The sequence below is a fragment of the Aedes albopictus genome, chromosome 1, assembly GCF_035046485.1.
Source record: "Aedes albopictus strain Foshan chromosome 1, AalbF5, whole genome shotgun sequence".
Classification (NCBI taxonomy): Eukaryota; Metazoa; Arthropoda; class Insecta; order Diptera; family Culicidae; genus Aedes; species Aedes albopictus.
Genome location: NC_085136.1, coordinates 302,011,850 through 302,034,281, shown reverse-complemented (window position 1 = coordinate 302,034,281; position 22,432 = coordinate 302,011,850). Strand labels below are relative to the sequence as shown.

At 36.7% G+C, this 22,432-nt stretch overlaps 1 protein-coding gene across 2 annotated transcripts in view; it reads right to left on the bottom strand.

The window, feature by feature from the left end:
• LOC115267361 (GATA-binding factor C) overlaps window positions 1-22,432 on the bottom strand; it is an 88,110-nt gene that overhangs the window by 58,791 nt on the left and 6,887 nt on the right. The window lies entirely within an intron of this gene.

Sequence of the window (22,432 nt, the reverse complement as noted above, 5' to 3'; positions counted from 1 at the left end):
TTGTTTTAATCCTTCAAATCATGAATATATGTCCTCTCTATCTATTAAATACAACGACTAGCCTAAATTTGCTTGAACCACGTGAAAATTCGTTTCATTTTGTGACGATGAAAAGGCCTATTTGTTCATCGTCATAGGATGGTCATGACCAATAACAGGACTGGTCAGAGTATTGTTGGGAAATGTTTATTTTTGGCATAGGGGTTCACGCATTAGCGCGTGAATGACATGCGTAAAGTGATAGATTGTGTAAACGTTACTGTGAACACACTCTACGCAGGGGCGGAAACGAAATCTGCAAACAAGCGTTAGATTGTCCCCCAGTATGACATCGCAGGCTGGCAATCGACCAGAATGGAAATCTTTCAATTCGGCCCTCTGCACCACCGTGGGTTCCCAGGACTGAAAGTAAGTAAGTTACTGTGGAGTGGCAGAGTTCGCTTTGCATAACTTGTCGGCATTATATGATAGATTGAGACTAGGCTGTGAAAGTAGGATGGAAGAGGCGAAACGGCTTTTTCAATCCGTTTCTAGTTCTACCAATGACTTTAAAGTAAAAACACAAAACCTGGGATGATTTTTGGCTTGGCAGTCGCAATTGCAATCAAATATTCTCCTTCATCCGACGTTTCAATGTTTATTAATAATAACCCAAGTTACAGAAATAGCTGAATAACAGTTTCTTGAGCTAAAGTTTGATTAAAAGTGGTTTGTTCCACTCTTGTACATCAAAAATTTTTACTGGGAAACATAGAAACGTCGAATGATGGATTTTTTTTTTAATTTTTATTTTTGTGTATTTTAACTTAAATGCTAATTCTACACTCACGAATGACGGAGCATATCTGATCGTTTGATTGCAATAGGAGGCAATCAGTGAAGTACTAGATTGAAAGTAGTGAGCTGGATTTTTGTATGGTGAGATGATCAATTCTCCATTTTTGCAATGAAATGGTGCAAACAGCGTAGGTTATATGATTTATTGGCTAATTTGATGCTATTTGAGCAAAAGTTTGAATAACTGTGTTGTTGTATTATTTTTTCCTGCAACTTCAGCAACACAGTTATCCAAACTTTTGCTCAAACAGCATCAAATTAGTCAATAAATCATATAACCTACGCTGTTTGTACGATTTCATTGCAGAAATGGAGAATTGATCATCTCACCATACAAAAATCCAGCTCACTACTTTCAATCTAGTACTTCACTGATTGCCTCCTATTGCGACTGCCAAGCCGAAAATTCGTCCCAGGTTTCCAGATTCCTTAGCCGATAGCTACCTCCATATAAGCACAAAGTAGGCGGAAAGGGATGAGCCAGGGATTGAACTCTAGACCTTCTGCATATCAATCAGAAAGCGGTAGCCACTTGACCACCAAACTCGTCAGATAGAAAACTCATTCCTTTTTATACAAAAACCTCAAAGCTATTCAAAATTATTTTGAAAAATAATTAATTTATTACTTTTGATGACAGTCATAATCACGTGGAAGGAATTCTATCACTGCTTCAACTGAAGCAAGTATCACCCTTAAGAAGGAGGTCCAAATGACTGTCCAAAGCATTAGAACGATATTTCACTTTCTTGGGCGTACAGGGATGTTGTACGAGCAGAATAGAACATGTTATGTTTATAATAGGATTACCAGCACGCAAGGTGCAAACAGTTCTTTCTGGTACCTTGCGTGATTTAAGATGTTCTGTATCTAGATTGTTTTCAGCTACTTATGTTAGTCTAAACAGATCAACAATTGGCAAATTACCCTAACTCTGCATTTTCACGGTGGTCTCGGATAGGCGGTAGCTAGGGTGTACATTTTGGAATCACCTACGGTAAAGACAATAGAAATACACTAGAACTCCAATGGCGCTGTAATCACTTTTCCTATTTATTTAAATTTATAACTTTTGTTGTAATTATTGATTGTTTTTAAGTGTCCAGCTTGAAGAGAATCTTTTGTTTTGGTAAACAAAATTTATTTGACACTTCTAGTACCGCTACTGACGCTGTAAGGGCGTGGCAAACTAGATGTTAGTCACACGAACAGTCGCGACATTTGCCTTCTGTGGCTAGTTATTCTACTGTAAAGACCTTCCTACCCCAACCGAAGCACAAAACGATTTCAATCGGGTCGGAACCCCTTCATATTGAAGCACCCCTGGAGCCCCCGAAGAAAGCCAAACAGCCAAGATCGCGATCGGTTGGTTGGGGCCCTCTTGTTAATAACAAAGAATTGTTTGATCCAAATATAACCAGCCATCAGCCATTAGCCGCCGCGGCACGTTTCGTGTTAATCCACTAAAAGGTTTTCGGGCTCTCCCCGGACTGTCTCCCATGCACATATATCTGCGCCGTTATTAGAGAGAAGGTTTACCGCCGTTGCCGCTGCCGCGGCCGCCGCCGAGCCACCACGCCGCCTTATTGGGATCTCTCACCTTTCTTAGGATGAGGACGACGACGCGACGCCAAGATCTCTCCGAAGCCCGCCGAAGTGGGTGGACCACCGCGACAGGCTGTTTCCCCGGAAAGTGTACTCCTCGGGAGAAAAGTTGCCAAATCATGCTAAATAAAATCGAATTATGTGCTGCAGCGCACACCCCGGCAATCGAAAGCGATGCGATGAGGACGACCGCGGGTCGTCGGTTTGAGTTCGGGTTCGTCGTCTGTCGATTTCTTCTCGATACAGCCACCAGCAAGCGCAGGAATGACAGCTGGGGAGAGTGCTTACATAGACTAAGGATGTAAGAATTGATTCGGCGCGGTTGGCAGGGATGTTTGACTGATATAGCTGCTTAGGATATTTAACAACGTGGAAATGTTTTGAAATATGACGAGGTCTCCATTTAGCGTAGTGGTTAAGGCTATGGATCGCCAATCCGGAGACGGCAGGTTCGATTCCCGCTCAGGTCGGGAAAATTTTCTCGACTTCCTGGGCATAGAGTATCATTGTGCTTGCCTCACAATATACAAATTCATGCAATGGCAGGCAAAGAAAGCCCTTCAATTAATAACTGTGGAAGTGCTCAAAGAACACTTGAAGCGAGACAGACCAAGTCACAGTGCGGACGTAGAGCCATAAAGAAGAAGAAGAAGATGGTGAGTTCTAGCAGGTTTGTTGGAAGATAGCTGAGTACACAGCCAAGTTAGGGGCTGTCCATTAATTACGTAAGGCTTTATGGGGGGAGGGGGGGTATGAGAAATCTTACGCGCCATAAAAAAATTTTTGGGTTGTCATACAAAAAATCTTACAAGGGGGGGAGGGGGTGTTAAAAAATCGTAAAAATTCCCTTACGTAATTAATGGACAGCCCCTTACCTAGATAAAAATACATATTAGATTGAATTATCTCATATAGTATATAGGTGTATGAAGTAATTTTCTGAATTGCTGGTCAATAGTAAAGCTTTTCAAGTTTCCTATCCCAGCATGGAAACCACAACGCGTCGAAATAAAGTTCTCAATTTTATTGGACGCCTCACTCACGACATGATTACCACCCGTAATCATAGTGAGTCGAATGACTATAGGTTAAAGACTCACGAAAATAAATAAATAACAACAACAACAACAACCCGTAATCATAATTACTGCGCCGCATGCCAACCAGAAGTTTGAACCTGCTCGACAACAGCAACGAAATCATAACTTCCCGAGAGAAGAGTTACGATCCCGTGCATCTCCCAGACCATCGGAGACCGCAAGCAACAAAAGCTCCCAGCCAGCCCGGCTAAGATTTACGTTGAGTGAAATTTCGTGTCGGCACTTCACGGCTGCGTGCTCAATTAGAGTTTTACAAAACTAATTCGAACGCCAAACGCAATCTGGGAGGTTCATCTCTTCTCCAACCGGGTGTTCCGCAACCAACTGAACCCCGAGGCAACAACAAAAACGACGCTTCGAAGTGATATTATTTTGTTGCACTTAAACAATTAAATTGAGCTTAAAAACTTCAAGTACGCAACGGATCCCACTTCCTCTCCCGGTGCTGCTGCTGCTGCCCATCACCGGAAGAGCCTTGCAGCTGCCCATCACCGCCACCCGCTGTATTCTTCCTCAGTTGCCTGACAGTTCAGCCCCGGCGACGGCGACCACTCTACCCACTAAGTAGATCTGCATCTTGATGGCCGCACGTAACCGAATTTATTCAACCGAAACCAAACTCCTCACCTACAAACACACAAATGCATCAGTTTCGTGAGGTGGTCGATGTGTGACTACCATCAACCGGACGACGTCGACGACGAAGGCGGTGGTGCAAACAAGTTGGAACGAAGGGAGGAAGCCTCCCTAGCGCCACTACTGCCGGGCCGTCGTAACGTAAACGCGAACGAAAAATATGGTTATCGACGAAGGAACCGTCCAGTCACGCACCCCCATCATCATCGTCAAGGCGGCAGCGGAGCGGAATGGCAGCGCACAGGCAGCGCCGCCGCGGCAACAATGAGAAACGAAAAATATAGGTAGGGTAGAAGCTTCAGTTTTGGCCAGTCCGGAGTTTTGGCCATAGTGTGGTATTGAGCCTGTTGCGATCTAAATCGGCGTAAATTTATTTTTTACTAATAGATCCTAATACAATATGATGATTACAGCTGTGAAAACCACACATTTTGATTAAAAACTGGAAGAAAAAAATATATTTCCTTAAAAAATCAGCTCCCATATATCTATTTTGGCCAGGGTGCTTCTAATTTGGCCACTCCCATAAGAAATACACGTGATTGGCCAAAATAGAAACCAAACTTAAGAATATGGCCAAAACTGCGGCAGAGCTTCTATTTTGGCCAGTGTTACTTTTAATTAAAAAATCAAGTATTGGTTTGATTTCTGCATTTTTCCTTCAAAATATAGATTGAAACCTTTCATTTGACGCATTGGTTGTTTTCATAGGATTATTGGTTATTTTTATAAAAATGATTTCCCTTAGACTGGCCAAAACCGGTGCCCGCACCCTACATATTAAAAAACTGTAACTTTGTTGTGTGAGAGACCGGCGCGGTGAATGAGAACCCCTCAGCTGGTTTGTTGTCCATTACAGCCCGGAGGTGATTGCTACCGGCGGCAGGCGGTGGCAGTTGGGCCGATTTTCCGAGCACACCACGGTCGTTCATCGTCAAGAACGATGACCAGTGACTTCATTTTATTCGGAGGAATACATGATGGAATTTCCTTTCGATGGGGAGGGAAAATTCGGGTGGACGTCCACTGTTGAGGAAGGGAGACCGTGATCGATTTTGAGCGCCATATTTGGGACGTATTCTATTTTTTTCCAAAGTGGCTCAGACACACAAGGCCTTCCAGGTAGTTTTGGAGTTCAGATGAGCTGGCCGGATCATCATCCACGTCTTACAATTTTCAGTTGTAGCAACTAGCAAGTCAAAGAACAAAGGTCCTTTACACAATCATAACATAGCCGAAAATTGCAGATATTTTAGATTTTTGAAATGTTTTTATGTTCAGGTCACTTATTCTACTATAAAATAACTCATATTTTACCTGTTAGTTGGTCAACTACATACAGGGGATAGATAAAATGATCGGGACAGGTAAAATATTCCCTTCTCATTTTTTTTTTCAACAGCTGTTACTTTTTGAAAAATTTTCACTGTAAGTTAATCAACTAGATATGTATCAGTGGACAAAATTTGGAAAAGATCGGATTATTCTGATCGAAGTTATAAAGATTCTAGGAAAAGATATAGTTATCCGATAGCCAACTTTGAGCTGATATATCTCCGGATTTAATGAACCAAATGCAATGAAATTTTGACCATTTATGACTTATATAATGTGCTTTGAAAAACTTTTGAGTTAACTTGAAATTATTAACACGGAAGAAAATTATAACGTTTAGATTGTTTTCCTAAAAAAACATCAAATTTTCTTAAATTTCAGCATCGTTTCCAAATTTAAGATGCCAATTATAGTTCATTTTAATTCCCTCTAACTGTCTTGAATACAGCTATGTTTTGGAAAAAAGTTACAACATAGCCGGTAATTCATTAAAGAAGTAATGGGATGCATGTTAAAAATAGACCAATTTAGTTGAGTTGAGTCAAACGTTTTTCAGAGCTCATTATATAGGTCATAAATGGACAAAATTTTATTGCATTCAGTTCATTTAATCAGGAAATATAACAGCTCAAAATTGGCTATCGGATAGTACTACCTTTTTCTAAAATGCTTATAACTTCGTGCAGAATAGCCCGATCTTTTCCAAATTTTGTCCACTGATACACAACTGATTGATCAACTTACAGTGAAAATTTGAGAATATTTGATGCACTTTTCGAAAAATTAGAGCTAATTGGACATTTTTTGAAAGGTGTAAATTTTACCTGTCTGTCCCGATTATTTTGTCTATCCCCTGTAGTTGTCTATCATTGGTTCAAATTTGGGAAAGATCGGGCTATTCTACATGTAGTTAGAAAGATTCTAGTAAAAGTCATTATTATCCGATAGCAAAATTTGAACTGTTATATCTCCGAATTCCAATAACCGAATGCAATGAAATTTTGAGAGTTTATTACTTGAGTTTCTATGTAAGTCGCTTAAAAATTTTTCAAAACTTATTTCTCTTATACGAGTATAATTACGAATATATTTTGCATTTCAAGAATCTCACCATTTGTATTTCAAGAATCAGACCAGTACAATAATAAGGAATGACACATCCTTACATAAATGATGCATAAATTCCTTTAAGGCATCTTAGAGTATTTTTTGTTTTCTGGATTTTTCCTTCGACTGAATTTTGTTTTGGAAAATAATTTTAGGAAACTTCTAACGATCTATTTTACCAATTTTCGGCGATTAAATCAATTAGATTTACCAAAAGTTTTTTTCTGAAGTTTAATCGAAATATTTCCCAGAAGATACGTTATAAAATTTTCAGTAACCATTAGACAAACCGTGGACCAAGACGAATTACTTGAGAAATTTCTTTTTGAATTTTTGTTGGAATCTCTCAAATTCTTCCCGATGGAATAACTGAATTAAATAATGCAGGAATGTCGGAAGGAATTCTGCTGGAAAATCCACTCCAGATGAAAATCCGGAAGATATTTCAGCAAGAATTTCCAATGAAATTCACGTAGTAATTCATGCAGGAATTCCTAAAGTAGTTCGCGAAGAGATGACTGAAGGAATGCCTGTAAGAATTTGTGGAGAACCACTGGAAGTATCTCTGAAGGAATCTCTGCAAAAGTTTCTCAACGAATTTCTTGAAGATTCTCTAAAAAATATATAGAATGTTTATGAAGGAATCCCTGAAAATTTTCTGGAAGGCTTTCATAAAAAAAATCATTTGAAGAAATTTTGTATAAAATCAATGACTGATTTTTGAACGGATTATCTAGAGAAATGTCTAAAGGAATTCCAAATGTATGATTTACTGAAGGAACTTATAAGGAAATTTATGAATGGTTTTCTAGGAGACTTCTAGCAGTAATTTATGGAGCAATCTCTACTGAACATGGAACAATTTTGGAATGAATCTATGGAAGGTTTTCTAAGCGATATTAGAGCTTTCTTCCTTCATAGGAAATCTATAGAAGACTTTCTGAAGAGCTTCGTTCAAATTACTTAATTTAAAGAAATTTATAGATGATTTTCTAATACAATATCTGGAAGAATTTTTCAAGAAATCCTCAGGGGCATTTCTGAAGGAATTCCTGGAGGGATTTTTAATGGAATCTTAGGAGGGTTTTCTATAGGAATCCATGGAGGAATTACTGAGGAAGTCTATTGAAAAGTTTCAAAGTAATCCTTAAAGATATTTTTGCAGGAATCTCTATAAGAATTTCTGAAGGGAACTCTTGAAAGTTTCTAAAGAAATTTATTGAAGGTTTTCAAGAAGAAGCGCAGGAAAAAAGAGATATTAAGAAATAGAAAGTTAAGGAATTTTTGAAGGAATCGAGGATTTAGGAGGATAAATCATTGTAGAAAATTTACAAATTTATCACTAAATGTTTTTTTTTTTGAAAGACTGCCTGCCACAATTTCTTGATGATTACACTAGTTTACAGCATTTTTGAACTCGATATGCTGATGATCTTTTTTGGTGTAGAACCATGCTCTGAGTTCGAAAACGCGAAGGAAAAAAATTACAGTAGAGCGGAATTTTTTTCGACTTTTCATACAAGGTTGATGATTTGAAATCGATTTTTGTACTATGTTTAAGCAAAGTCGCTCACTTCACACATCTCATTCTCCGTAAGCAATGCGCCGATTGGGCTGATTTTTTTACTGTAACCCGCCTACATATGATATGTCAATTAAACGTTGAGAATGAATTTTTAAATTGTCTTTTTCTTATTGAAAAAAAATACATTTCTTTATATATTTTTGAAAAATTTGCTAAAATTTAAGGAGATTGTCCCCAAAACTCGCCAATATCTTGAATTTCATCAATCTGACGCAAAACCTGCATTCAGATGATCGAAAGGTATTATATTCAGCTTTTAATTTATGGAAAAAGATTTAAAATCGGTTGAACAAAGCGCAAGATATTTGAATGTCATAAAATTCTATATTTTAAAAAGTTGTAAAACTCGATATTGAGCTAAAACCTAAAAACTGTTCTACTTTAAATATTTTGAAGCACGGTTTCGCAATCAGCACTAAATTATGCTTCAAAAATTTTGGTCGTTGACAGAAGTTCACGACTTTCGTTTTATTTTGTAAACTAGTGTTATCTAATTAAATCCGTAGAAAAATATCAGGAGGAATCCTTTATGAAATAATTCCTAGATATCTGCATGACAGTTTAAAGAAATAAAAGAAATATTTCAATGAAGTCGGTGAAAATCCTCGGAAGTAACTTCAAGACATTTCCAGTGAGAATGTTTAGGAATTTTTAGAGAGATACTTTCACCAGAACTTTGAAATCGTTGTTCATTAAAAAAACTAAAATTGTTTCTCAAAATGAACTATATGGTGGATAAATTCCCAGGTAACATATTATAAATCTCAAATACTGAAAATAGTGAAAACTTGATAACATTCAAGAAAACAATAGCATCATCCTGATTTTTTCTAGCCTTAGGCGTTTTCGGCGCCCCTCTGAGGATGGCGCCCTTGGCGGGGGCCAACCTGGCCAACCGCACGCTACGGCTCTGTACACAACTAGATGGTGAACTTACAGTAAAATATTAAGAATATTTGATGCACTTTCGGAAAAGTAACAGCTAGTCGAATAGGTTTTGAAAAGTAAAAATTTTACTTGTCCCAATCATTTTGATTATCCCCTGTACATGCCATCGACAGCCCTATGTCCAGTTAAAGAAAAAACGACTAACCAGAATTTTCCTTTTGAAGAAGACTCGAAATAGAGTCGAAACGTTGCGACAAATCTAAAACAATCATTTGAATTCCCGAAGAACGCAGCGCCGATAAAAGTAGCTATAATCTCTTATATCAGCCGAACTCTTTTAACCCGGGAGCGGTCGCGTCGTGTACTGAGTACACGTACCATGAAAAATACACGCTTGTGGTACAAAGCGTGAGCGAGGTGTCGCTGCAAGTAGTCGAAGACGCGACTGCTCGAGGGTTAAGTACCTATGTGCTGTCAAGTGGTAAGTTCAATAGCTGTTTGAGAATATCCAAGAACTTCCTTGAGTATGCGTTAGCGAATCTAAAGGCGTCATCAGTCTGAAATGCCTTCAAGCCTTACTTAAACCACTTGAAACGCCTTGAAAAAAAAAAGTAAAAAAGGAAAAATCACTGATAAAACACTAACAAATTCTTGATCGAATAAATAGAATAAAAAAGCCTATGTTTGAAAGAAAAAAAGATGATGATCACATTAGCAGTTAGAATGCCAAAAAGTTCCCTAGTATCAACGCCAGAAAGAACAACATATGCTCTAAGAAGGAGTATCTTTGATGAAAATGTGGATGGTTGGCACTGTTAATTACCCAGAGCGGGTGTCCAGATAGGCTAATGGATAAATCAGTCGGGGTAATGTCCTGAAACCTCATAAAACGCCCTGAATCGCTTTGAAATGCATTAACACTCGCCTGAATCCACCTGATAACTTCGAGAAACTCACGTGAGAGCCTACGAGGTCCCTTAAACCCCTGAAACGCCCTCAGATGCATTGAAACACCATGAAACACGCCTGAATTCCACCTGAATCCTCCGTGAAGCTCACCTGAGAGCCTGTGATGCCCCTAAAAGCCTCCTGAAACCTTCTTAAACGTCCTTGAACGCCTTTTAACGCCTATGGAAGCCTTATGAAACTGTTTCCCTTTAATCCACCTTCAGCTAGTTGCCCTGATTATACTACTTGACAACTTGGGAAATTTATTCCGATAATAAACTAAATCCATTTGGGTAAAATTCTATTTATTACCTCAAAGCTTACAAAATTGTTTATTTTTTTCAGTTCTCCGTCAATCTTGAAAATGAACATGAAATGTTCACATTACTTTTTCCACAATATTAGGTGCGTTAGGGGAGGGAAGTAGGTATTGGTGAATGCCCACGGGGAGGGATGTTTTAAAAATATTTCCAAGGAATTTCCTAAAATTCCTTGTGTTTTTTCGTAGTACTAACTTCAAATGTTCCAAAATAAAGCTATGTAGATTATGCTGTTTCAGTTGATTGATTGATTCAGGGTTGTTTTTTTTTCCTAAAATTCCCAGTTTTTAAGGTTTTTCAATGTGTTGCTCCTGTCAATCTTATTCATATTTCATGCTGTTTTTCTTAGTTCCGTTCTTTTATTATTCGAATAATTGATCTATGCGTTAGGTTAGGAGGTACCCTTCCCAGGCTTGATAATCCTCCTCGAAATCAAAAGAGTTTTGCAACATGCTCTAGAGCGGTGTTTTGCTTTTGCCTCGTCGCGAGGGAGCGAACGAACCCCAAACAGAGAGGCAATAAAAACTGAGCGAGGAAGAGGGGAACGAAAAAAGAGCCGATGATTATTTCGGGTTTTTGAGTGCGATTTTCGCCTCGAGAGTCTATCTTTGTATGGGAGTGGAACTCGCGAGAGCTTTTTGAGTGTGAGTGGACGTGAGAAACACAACAAGAAATTATGAGTGTTGGACGAACTCCTCGCTGCGCGGCAAGCTCGCGCTCGCTGCTGTTGAGGATTTGCGTTGTGATTCCTGAGTTTTATTTTCACTCCTCAGAAAATCGCCGAAATCGCTTCCTCATTTTCTCGCGATGGAGTTTCTGTCAAGCGTGACCCTTCCTGAAAAAAATCCCCAAACTCTATTCAAAAATTCCTTCACATATTTTTCGTGTATTAAAAAATGGATCACGTTCACCTTCTTGCCATTTCTACGTTATTTTTCTAAAACTATAACTGGTTTTACAATTTAGTTTTTTTTTTATTAGAAAATCATTTTAATGTAATTTGTTTTTTTAAATCTCATTAGCTTTTACAAAGAATCATGAATGATAATGAATGAAAATTTTGTTTGAACTTCTAGTCAATTTCAAAATGTATCATCGGTCAGAACTTGTTGAGAAATTTTTCAAAAGAAAAAAAACTTTACTAAGTTTAATAGAAAAAAAAACTTTCGGAATGCTGGCTTTCTCAGTCTTGGGTAAATCAAAACGGCAAGTTTTGCTTTTCCCGACGCTTTTTATTAAGCCTTTTTCAAAGGGGAAGCTGTTAACCGTTCCTCGTTACATAAAGTATTGCCGGATTTTTGGGAGGGAGCTTCTTGTATACAATTTTGTACATTAGTTCAACAATTTTGGGACACTGGGACACTATGGCAATTATCAACGACATGCACTACACTAGACGATAGACGCACGAGTCAAGTACAAGACACTGAAGACGACCTTAAAGTTGAGGTCGAAATACGTATCTGTCAAAGGATGCAAATTCTTAGTGGAATTCAAAGGAACAGTACATAACGTGATTTTCTTTTTATTTACAGATATTCCCCTAACAAGCCCAGGTTAATGCATAAAGTTTGTTTTATCTTTTTTTTATTTGTGGATTTTAACATTGTTCCTAGATCTTCACATGTTGCACAGAGTGATCATTTCTGTTTTTCAAGCCAACTCATTGCTCCATGACCGTGCCTTCAAAATCAAAAGAAGCGGTGCATGACAAACCAGATGTATTCTGATTTGTGTATGAAAAGGTTTATCTGATAGCTGACATTGCAAGCAGACCGTTGACGCGTAAATTTCGTTTTTGAAGATGTCGATTTATTGTTTGATGATTTCTAGTGATGCGAAAATCTTCTTGAATGCAGTTGTGTGCAGATTTTTGTGTACGGATTTAAAAAAAAATTAAATCCAATTACAGAAATCCCTTTGAAGGCTGTGATGAATAAAAAAAGAACAACGTAAAACTGTAAAAACTATTTTTATTCGGGCTGAAAATCTCTCTAATAAAGATACCAAACCAAAAAACTATTTTTATTATTCATGATAACAAAGATAAAAAAATACTAGAAGAACTTCTATCGAAATTTAAGGTCAGAATCGTAAAAAAAAAAGAAATGGCTTTCATCAAGATAACAGTGATATGATCTTGTACCGACTTTTCGAATCCTCTAAGCAGAATACCGTCTTCGAATGAGTGTAATCAGTTTCGTCAGTTATAACTGACACTGAGGAAGATTACAAGTGGTAGTCGAAATACGCGTATCTGTCAAAGGATAAGCAAAATAGGGCGGAATTAAAAGGTACGAAACTGATTACACTCATTCGAAAAAAGTGATATGATATTGATATGAAATAAATTATTCAAGACTTTTCGAGCATTGTAGATCTAGGTCAAAAACATTGGCGTAGCTAGCTTTTTCTTTTATCTAACTCACTCTCCTAAACATACACAAGAAAGATCGAGATGCAAGAGGGGGCCTGTGCCCCCTCTTTCATCCTTCTCTTTCTCGTGTTTGTTTAGGAGAGTGCTAGCTACGCTAATGGTCAAAACGGCTAAGCGTTTACCAAGCATAATCAGGAGTCAAATCATTGGCGGCGTTTTGAACTGCTGTTCGCAAAAATCGTTCCAAACAATAGTCATTGCCTGTGCAATTTTGCTGGATGTTCAAATCAATTCTGGAAACCAGGCAATAATGGAACTTCATGTAAGTTGCAATCAATATAGCCTTCCACTTATCACAGTTCCATCGAGAAAATGCCATAAATTGAATAAACTCAAAAGCAATGTTAGTTGAGCTATTTAACTAATAGTAAGGGAAGGAATGTTAGTAATTAATCATTCCTTTTTTAGACCGGTTTAAACACTGTGTCTCAACCAAGATCACAGGATGGACAGTTTGTTAGGAAGGATGATCCATTGAATCCCAACTTTAACTTTGGTAAGTGATTAGACCAAGAATAACGATTCTTCAAATTATTATTTATCGCAACGTATACATTCAACTTGACAGTTAGTTTTCCAGACTGCCAATAAAATATTTTAAGATAAATGGAAATAATGCAGAAAATAGTAAAGTCAAGTTAGAAGTCAAGCATGTTCATTGTTCAGTTTAAATTAAGTAAAATGTACCATGATTCAGAATCGGTCATAATATTGGTTAAGATATTGGAAAGTACGTTTAAAACAGTTGAGAAACACATTTTTGGTAGTTCAAAAGGGCACTAGCATAATTTTATTATATGAAACATAAAGATTGCTAATAAATGGTGCAATTGATGATATAAACGTAAGGAGCATCCAATCAAAGAAAGTCTGCATAAGAAAGTCTAACTATGGATGATTGCATGCTTCTGACTAAAAATTAAACCTCAAACCAGTTGCAACATCCTTGATTCAATCCTTCCCGAAAAATGTTTTACCGCTCTTCTTCCTGAAGCACCTTCTTTTCGGCATTATCCACCGTTTCACTTTCTCGCACCTTTGCTCTATATCCTACGCCACTTGAAATTCAAGTACTTCCTAACCTAATCCCTTCCCAGCATGCAGCAAATTCAGGGGAAACAAACCACCCAGTAATCCTTCCCGCTCGCCCACCCCCGCACTGTGAAAGGCTCGCTCACTCATGAAAGGACCTCAACGGGATTCCATTCTTGTATGCTCCTAGCACCAGCAGCAAGCAGCACCAACAAACATAGAAACATCATTAGGAGTAAGTAGCGCTGGCGCCAAAAATTTGGCCCTTTGCTTGGTTTCAACCTGTTCCAGACAGTTAAAGCCATCACCAGTAGGAGCAGCAGCAGCAGCTTTGCACTTTTAAGACAAAGCCCACAAAGAACGGATTAGCACCCGAGGGACAATGGCAAGGGGAAAAGGATTCGAGCGATCCTGGCCTACGGCCAGGGCTACCTAGAATTTCGAATTCCATTTCGTCGTCCGTCACATCTCGCATCGCAGAAGAGTGATCGGTGCCACAATCGGTGCCTATCGGTCGGAATCACCCGCTATGAAATTGGGTGCTAAACACCCAATCAAAGTCATGTTCGCCGGGCTTATCAGCAAATTCGACGAATGGCTTACCGCACGTACTGCCTGCCTGCCTGCCTACGCAATACTAATGGTCATGTACAGAGATTCGGGTACCGAGATAGCGGCCTCTCAAGCGAATAACGAAACAATGATCCCTATCAGGGCGCGGGGCTCAATTTGTTTGCAGTCGCACGACGACCACTACTGACTGACTGGGCCACTCGAGGCTCAGGCTAATCTTAAAAATGCGTTAAATATCCAACAATTAGAGAACTTTCTTCGATGGTCACGCTGCTGTAGCTACACAGGCGTTGTTGAAGGAAAGATTGCGGGGTCTACCGCACAGCTCACTTCCCGAAGATCTCATCAGCATATTTCGTCCATTAGAGGGCAGTTCTGCATAAAGAAACGACAACTGGAGCCCGAGGTGCCGACCGCGCGCCCTAGCTACATTCTCTATAGCATTCGAAATGGTGAGGGGGCAATAGTACACGGAAAACTACATTTCTTGGGAGGGTTTGGATTGATGCCGTAGGAAAGCGTCCACGCTTGACCTTCATTGCCGTCATTTCTTTACATGTACTACAGTTGTGCGAAGCGAAGTACTGTTACCATGAGACGAAATGTGGGTTTCATGAAGAAGTAATCATTCAAATTTCGGTAAAACATAACAAATGGCTAATTGCAAACCCCAAATTTACAATAAGTAACGGTTTGCAACGTTTGCAGTAAGAACAATGTAAGACTCGAGGGGATATTGGGGTAAGAGCTCATTCACTCAATATGCCCAATAACAAACTTACTTTCTAGTGAATCAATTCCTGTTTTTGGGCCAAATTATTCCATTTTCATTTCCCAAAAAAGTTTATGAGGATTTTGTAGTTTTGTATTTAAGAAAATTACAGATATTTCGTTGGAAATTCTTCGAAAACGCATGGTCACTACATATGGGGTCTTGCGAATTTAAAGTTGTCTTTTTAACCTCTTGAACATACATAGTTTCAAATGTACATATTACCACAAATTCATTTATTAAACCAGAATTCTTAAATTCATCGAATAGAAAGAAGAAAAGAATTAATCGGATTTGGTTTGAAGAAACTTTTTTAAATGTTCTAGTGACATTACTTAAAAATCAGCGCAGATATCTAGAAAAAACTTATGCTTAATTTTTCAGTAATTTGACAAAATTTCTTTTTTTTTCTTTACTAATGAATAGTCAATACCGACTCGCTATTGACACATTGTCTTCATAATTATTTTGGGTAATCCAGAAAGTCCTCGCTCGGTTCGGTGTTCAGTTTGGACCCTCGTAGGTTTAGAAATTAAAATGAAGATGAACTTGATCTTTACAATTGGCATAATTTGAAAATGCTTTTGAATGTTCACATTTTTGGAACACTAAATTATATGTTACATGTAGTGGATAAGAGCTCGAAGTCTAAATGATACTCTTTCTCTCTTTTTTCTTGACTAGACGTCCCCACTAAATTTGTTAAAGCCTGCTTCTCATGTTAGTGTTCTATGAGCACTTTCACAACTAGTTATTATCTTAGAGCTTTCAATGATCATGTACACATTAGTTTATCTTGTGGTAGGCACAAAGATACACAAAGAAGTCCAAGTTATTTTCATTGGGAAAAGACCTTGGGCCGACACGGAATCGAACCATTATCTGCTGAATACCTGTGCGTTTGCCGCATGGGATTTACTGGCTCATTCTAAAACTAGCTGTACCTGACAAAGTGTTGTCTTCTCTACTGCTTTTTTCAAGTAACATTTTTAGTCGAAAAGACTGAAAGAGATTCTAAGAACCATCACAAAACCAAAATGGAAGGTATTAAGTTTTATAACGGTTCTCAAAACTTCTACAAGGCTAATTGGTTATCACAATGTTAAATACTTGGGAAGTGTTCTTCCTCATATAGAAGCTTCCTTGGGTGAAAACTAACAGAACAATACTGAGACTACTCAATTTAGACGATCTGTTTTCGAGTAATTCTATTGAATTCATTTTTACAGTAACACAAATTCATGACTTGTGGTTCGTGTGCACTATTTTGACTGTAGAACTGTCAATTAGGCTGCGGCTTATTATTCAAAAGTTGTTGAAACCTTGAATTCGTAAGCTCTTTTGGATTCAAATGACACAAAAAGAGAAACCTCTGCGTTTAAGCCAAAAATATTGAGATTTAGAGGTCACGCAGTCGCTTCAAAGTTGAATTTTCGAGTAATAAAAAGGTGTTTTCACTTCAAGTACCTTAACTTTCTCAATTTTCAACCGATTCTCAATCTTTTTTTATGAATTTCTCACAAATTAAATTTCGAATAAACTTGTAGAACATCATTTTTTTTCCAAAGTCACGCTAAATATGAGTTTTTGAAGATCCAATTCATTTTTTTCTTCTTATTACAAAAAATTTTAATTTTAGAGTCCAATAACTTTTTAACCGTTTGACCAATTTTAATTTTTTTAGCTTGCTTTTGTAGATATTTTTGTTGCCTATCTTTGTCCTAAACAAACTTTTCATGAAAGTAGTCATTTTTATGATACTTTTCACCAAAAACTGCCAAAACATGCCTTAAAACTTGATTTTTTCATGAAAAATTGGAGTTTTTGACGATTATTTGCAATTTTTTACTCTAAACCAGATACTTAGCATCATATTTAGGGATATAAAACATATTGGGATTTTTTTTTCTCGCATTTCGAACATGGAAATTTTTTGATTCAGAACACTCCAAAAACTGAAGTTTAAGGCCTCCATATGATTATTTAGAATATTTTTTTCACTTTGAGCTCGAAACTAAGCATGAAAACTATCAAAATTTTGACAAAATTCTGAATTTTCCAATGAATTACGTGTTTCTGAACGGTTTTTGGTAAATAAAAGAAAATCGGGTTAAGTACGGTTCCTTTGAATTCCACTAAGAATTTGCATCCTTTGACAGATACGTATTTCGACCTCAACTGTAAGGTCGTCTTCAGTGTCTTGTACTTGACTCGAGTCGAGTCAAGTACAAGACACTGAAGACGACCTTACAGTTGAGGTCGAAATACGTATCGGTCAAAGGATGCAAATTCTTAGTGGAATTCAAAGGAACCGTACTTAACCCGATTTTCTTTTATTTACAGATATTCCCCTAACAAGCCCAGGTTTTTGGTATTTATCTATTTTGAAACGTTTTTTTAAGGTACGGTTTATTCACAGCATTCTTAGGCAACAAAAATATCTACAAAAATTTAAAAATTGGTCAAACGGTTAAAAAGTTATAGGACGCTAAAGTTAATTTTTTTTGTGAAAAGATGAAAAACATGAATTATATCTTCAAAAACTCATATGTTGCGTGACTTTGGAAAAAAATGATGTTCTACGAGTTTATTCGAAATTTAATTTGTGAGAATTTCATAAAAAAAGATTGAAAATTGGTTTAAAATTGAGGAAGTTATGGCACTAGATGTGAAAACACCTTTTTATTACTCGAAAATTCAACTTTGAAGCGACCTCTAAATCTCAATATTTTTGGCTTAAACTCAGAGCTTACGAATTTCATGTTTCAACAACTTTTGAAAAATAAGGCGCAGCCTATTGTCAATACTGTTCCAATTTTAATAAAGTTAAACTTTTATAATGTATTATTTTTAGTTAAATTTTAAGCCATTTTGGCAAAACTCTTTCTAAGATAGAAAACATTGAACGTCACAATACAATAAATCATCATCGTCTTTTAGCCACATATACGATCACAACTTTTTGGTCGTTTGGCCAAATCGCATGAAATATTGGAAAAAATCTCTCATCATTCAAACAGTAAAATGTTCACTTTAATCGGTTGGGTATTTTTGTCTTTGGAGTAAACTGTGAAAAAATGTTTTTATCTTCTGTTTGTACAAGATTAAAAAAGACCTTTTCTCACGTCGTAGATTGGTGCAGATAATACTTAACCGATTCCATATTTTGGTGGCATCATCTTTACACCTTTACAATATACGTTGCTGGTTAAAAATCGGTTATTTTGATCTATGCGATTCAAATGTAATACACTACTACCCGAGCAAAGCTTGACAGCAAATTGAAAACTAATTTTGATGTTGTGATATTGCAAATTATGATAACTCAGGTAGTTGTCATTTTGGTCGTTTAAACGGTTAAAACATCAAAAATGAGAGCAGAAAAATGTTCCCGTAACAGCAAGCTGAAAACAATTCCTGCCATCAGTGATATCAAATTGATAACTGTTTTTGCTATCAGTGCGAAAAAACGGAAAAATCGTTGAATGTAGAGTTTTTCGAATTATATGAAAACTTGAATGCAATATGTTAATTGCCCTGATGGTGTATCATTAATTGTATTATACAAGGTCCAATAGAAGTTTTGAAATTACTAAAAAAACTTTGATATTTATATTAATTTGAAGTGACAGCAACACGAAATCAAAATTTGAAATCAAATTGAATCAAGACAATCTGATATCAATATGTGATATCAATTTGCTGCTAATTACAAATCGTGTTTTCGATTTGCTATCATTTTGTTGTTAGACTTCGCTCGGGTAGCTATCCCAGAAAACTTGGCACTACCTGCCTAGTACGTTTTTTTTTGACATGCAGCTCCATAGAGAAGTCCTCTGAAAAATTAATGGTACCGTCGTTGGGAGTGAGTATGGATCGAGAACGCACGATTTCACATTCAGTGTTCAATAACTTTTGCTTCTTTGCATGAAAAAGTCCTTTGATCACTGGAATGTGATCTTTGGTAATGCATGAATAAAATATATCATTCCACCTAAAAGTGTGATGTTTCATCGAACCTTAAAAGTGGCGTTCTGAAAAGGTATGATTTCAAAGCTTTTTTTCAATAATTTATCAAAAATAAACTAATTGCTTTAGTAAACTAATTTTTCGATAGAAGCTTCTGGCAACTACTAGGATCCAATCTTGCCTCTGATTCATTATCACCCCCAATGACCGTAAAGGAGCCAGTATAGTTTAAGAACTTTTTTCTGTCCAAAAAAAATAAATAAACTCGCGCTCACACCGATCGATTCAATAGTTTCCGAGTCTATAACCCGAGCAGAGTAAAAAAGCTCAATAATAGCATATTTTGATACGGAGATCAAAAAGTGATATTTGTTTGTTTGAGATAAGAGGAAAAAATACTGAAAATAATATCTCAATTTTACTTCTGAAACATCATCATCATAGCCCATTTAGCTCTTGGTAAGATCTAACCAATAGCAGTGAGCTATTTGATTGATCTTTATATATCAAATTTTGCTATTATTTGGATGGTTCAAGAACAAATTTTTGCTATTGTTTTCAGTAGTTTTACCTCTTATCTCAAACAAACCAATATCACATTTTGATCGTCAGTACTTGACCTCTGCCCGGGAAGGGTCAAACAATCTGACAGAAACTTGTTTATATTTACGGATTTTTTCTTGATGCAGTTTAGCTTGGGACACGCTCAACAGAAAAGTTTCCACCTTTATATCACATTTTTTGTTATTTTTTTTTACATGGCTTGTGTTTTTTTAACTTTCATTAACTTTTAAAATAGTTTCAGTAGCTTCAATAATTAAGTCGAATGAAAATCTTTTTCTGGCATGTTTTGAAAGTATGTATCACTATCCAGTAGGAACTTTTTTGCCATATTTTTTCCAGATGTTTTGTTCTATTTTTTAATGTTTTCTGTTCTAAGCACACACTTAGAAAAAGTCACCGAATTCGGTAATGGTTCACCGAAATTTGAACCACTGAGCGTTTGGTAAATATTTCTACCAGAAAATATCAGTAAAGCTAGTCAATTCCACCAAACTTCAGTAACATCTTATCGATTATCTGTCAAATTTTATGAAGTGCGATAAAATTTTACTGATTTTAGTTTTTTTTTTACAGAACGCTCAGCGGTTGAGATTTTGGTAAAACATTACTGAAGTTGGTATTTTTCTCATTGTGCATCGCCTCTACACACCTAGAAAAAAACCACGTAATTTTAAGTGTCCTGAACCTGACATATCTGCGTCTTTAAAGACACAAATTTAGATGTCAAAACATGTAAATTTACGTTTTTGGGGACACCCCAAAATGAAACTTGTTTGTTCTTAGCGTCTTGCAATCGCTAGAACCGAATCGATACATGCAACAAATCAAAATATTGAACTGGATTCGAACACTGGTCCGCGGATTGAGAGACACGGACTATAGCTCCCGACCGAGTTGTCACCGAGTTGAGAGTCATACGATAAATATGAAACTGTTTCTACGTACCTGGTCGGACAGGTTTGTTGACATTTTGTGCAACCAACTCAAACTTACAGGATAGATGTGAATTTGAGTCATATTTGCCATTCAGTCATGAAATGTTTACGTACGTTGATGGTTTACATCACGTGCAAATTTCAGAATTTTTAAGCGTGTATTTTAAATTTCTTCTCAAAGTCAGTACATTTATTGTTGCAATGTGATGAATTGGCTGAACACAACAACATTATTGTTTTTTTAATACACCCGGTCAGTATAACTCTAGATTTAACAGTAATAAACAATTAACAAGTTTCTTGTTGATTTGGGATTGAAAAATCGGGTTTCTTATGGTTTTGTCATTAAGTATCGACTCACTTTTTTATTAAAATAACATAATATGATAGGAATGTACTTTTCTCGTCTGAACGAGAATGATTCAAAGTTTCTGAAAAAAATCAAAAATAAACATTATGAAAAATATGTGGGAGTTTAAAAATGAAGTGAGCTGGAAAAATCTTCAAAACATGCATTGTTAACCTATGATTCTTTAATTTTTAGATCCTTTAGTAAGGTTTCCGTGCCCGATGAACGTTGTTTCGGGACTTTCAAGTGTTTTGAAACTTTGACTGGATTCAAGAGCAAACGGATTGGTGATGGAAATATCCGTCATTGCTCCGTAGTTCCTAAGGTGGTAGTCGCAGATATGATGGACTAGAAAGTTACCATTGTGTTTGTTTACTTGCAGTGTTTAATCTGATTGTTTTTAAGTTACGACCAAGATGGTGAGATGTCAAAAAATGTCTTTCGATGATTTGGCAATTCCACTGGCCCAAGTTAAGAAATGATTATCAACGAGCTTGTTATTTTTTTGATAACTGAACAGTGTTATGGATGAATGCCATGACATTTTTTCCATTACATTTCGTGACATTTTACAACTCTGGAGACTTCAGTGCAACGTGAATAGAAATTTTTTTATTTGCTTCTTTGCCACCAATGATGTAGGCAGTGAAAAACAAATTAACACTCAAGAAAATCAAAGTTTAAAAAAACTGACGGTATAGAGAAGAAATGGCTTAGATCAGGGGTTCTCAAACTTTTCCATCTTGCGACCCACTTTGAATTATAATAGGATTTGGCGACCTACCAGCAAGTTTTTCCACAAAAGTCTTTTCAGGAAGTTGGGACAGTTTTTTTTAATAAATAAATTTTATCGCATTCGTTGTTGTTAGATAGGCTTATTTATGACAAAAGTGTCAAATTAAAGGTTGCGATAAGCTTGCGTAACGTTACATTTACTTTTGGTATTTTAATCTTTCTTTAATTTATTTTTCTGAGAATAGTCAAAATAAGGTAAAATTGCACAAGTCATCTGCTTCTGTAAACTTTGCGTCAAAACTTTTGATAAATTGGTTCGTTTCAAATAAAAAATGAACCATTCACAATTTTTTAGGAATTCGGTTACACATTTTAGGAAACATAAAATATCCACAAAATTATTTGAAGATATGATGACCACTTTATTTAAGTGGCTTCTGCAGTTATTCAAGATTTTTCTCAAATGAGGGCGCAACGCGTTGTCATTTTAAATCACTTGTTTTTTTCTCGTGCACAGCTTTTAAATCCATTGAATAGATTGGACTGATAAAGCGACACTATATTTACGGTGAGTATGTCAAGAATTATAGTATGTACTGTTGGATGGTCAGATAAGTCTTTCTAAAAGTTTCAATCTTGTCCTTCGTACACACTTCTTTAACTTATTTTATAAGAGTCACTTATGTTCTGAATTTCAAAGCTAAA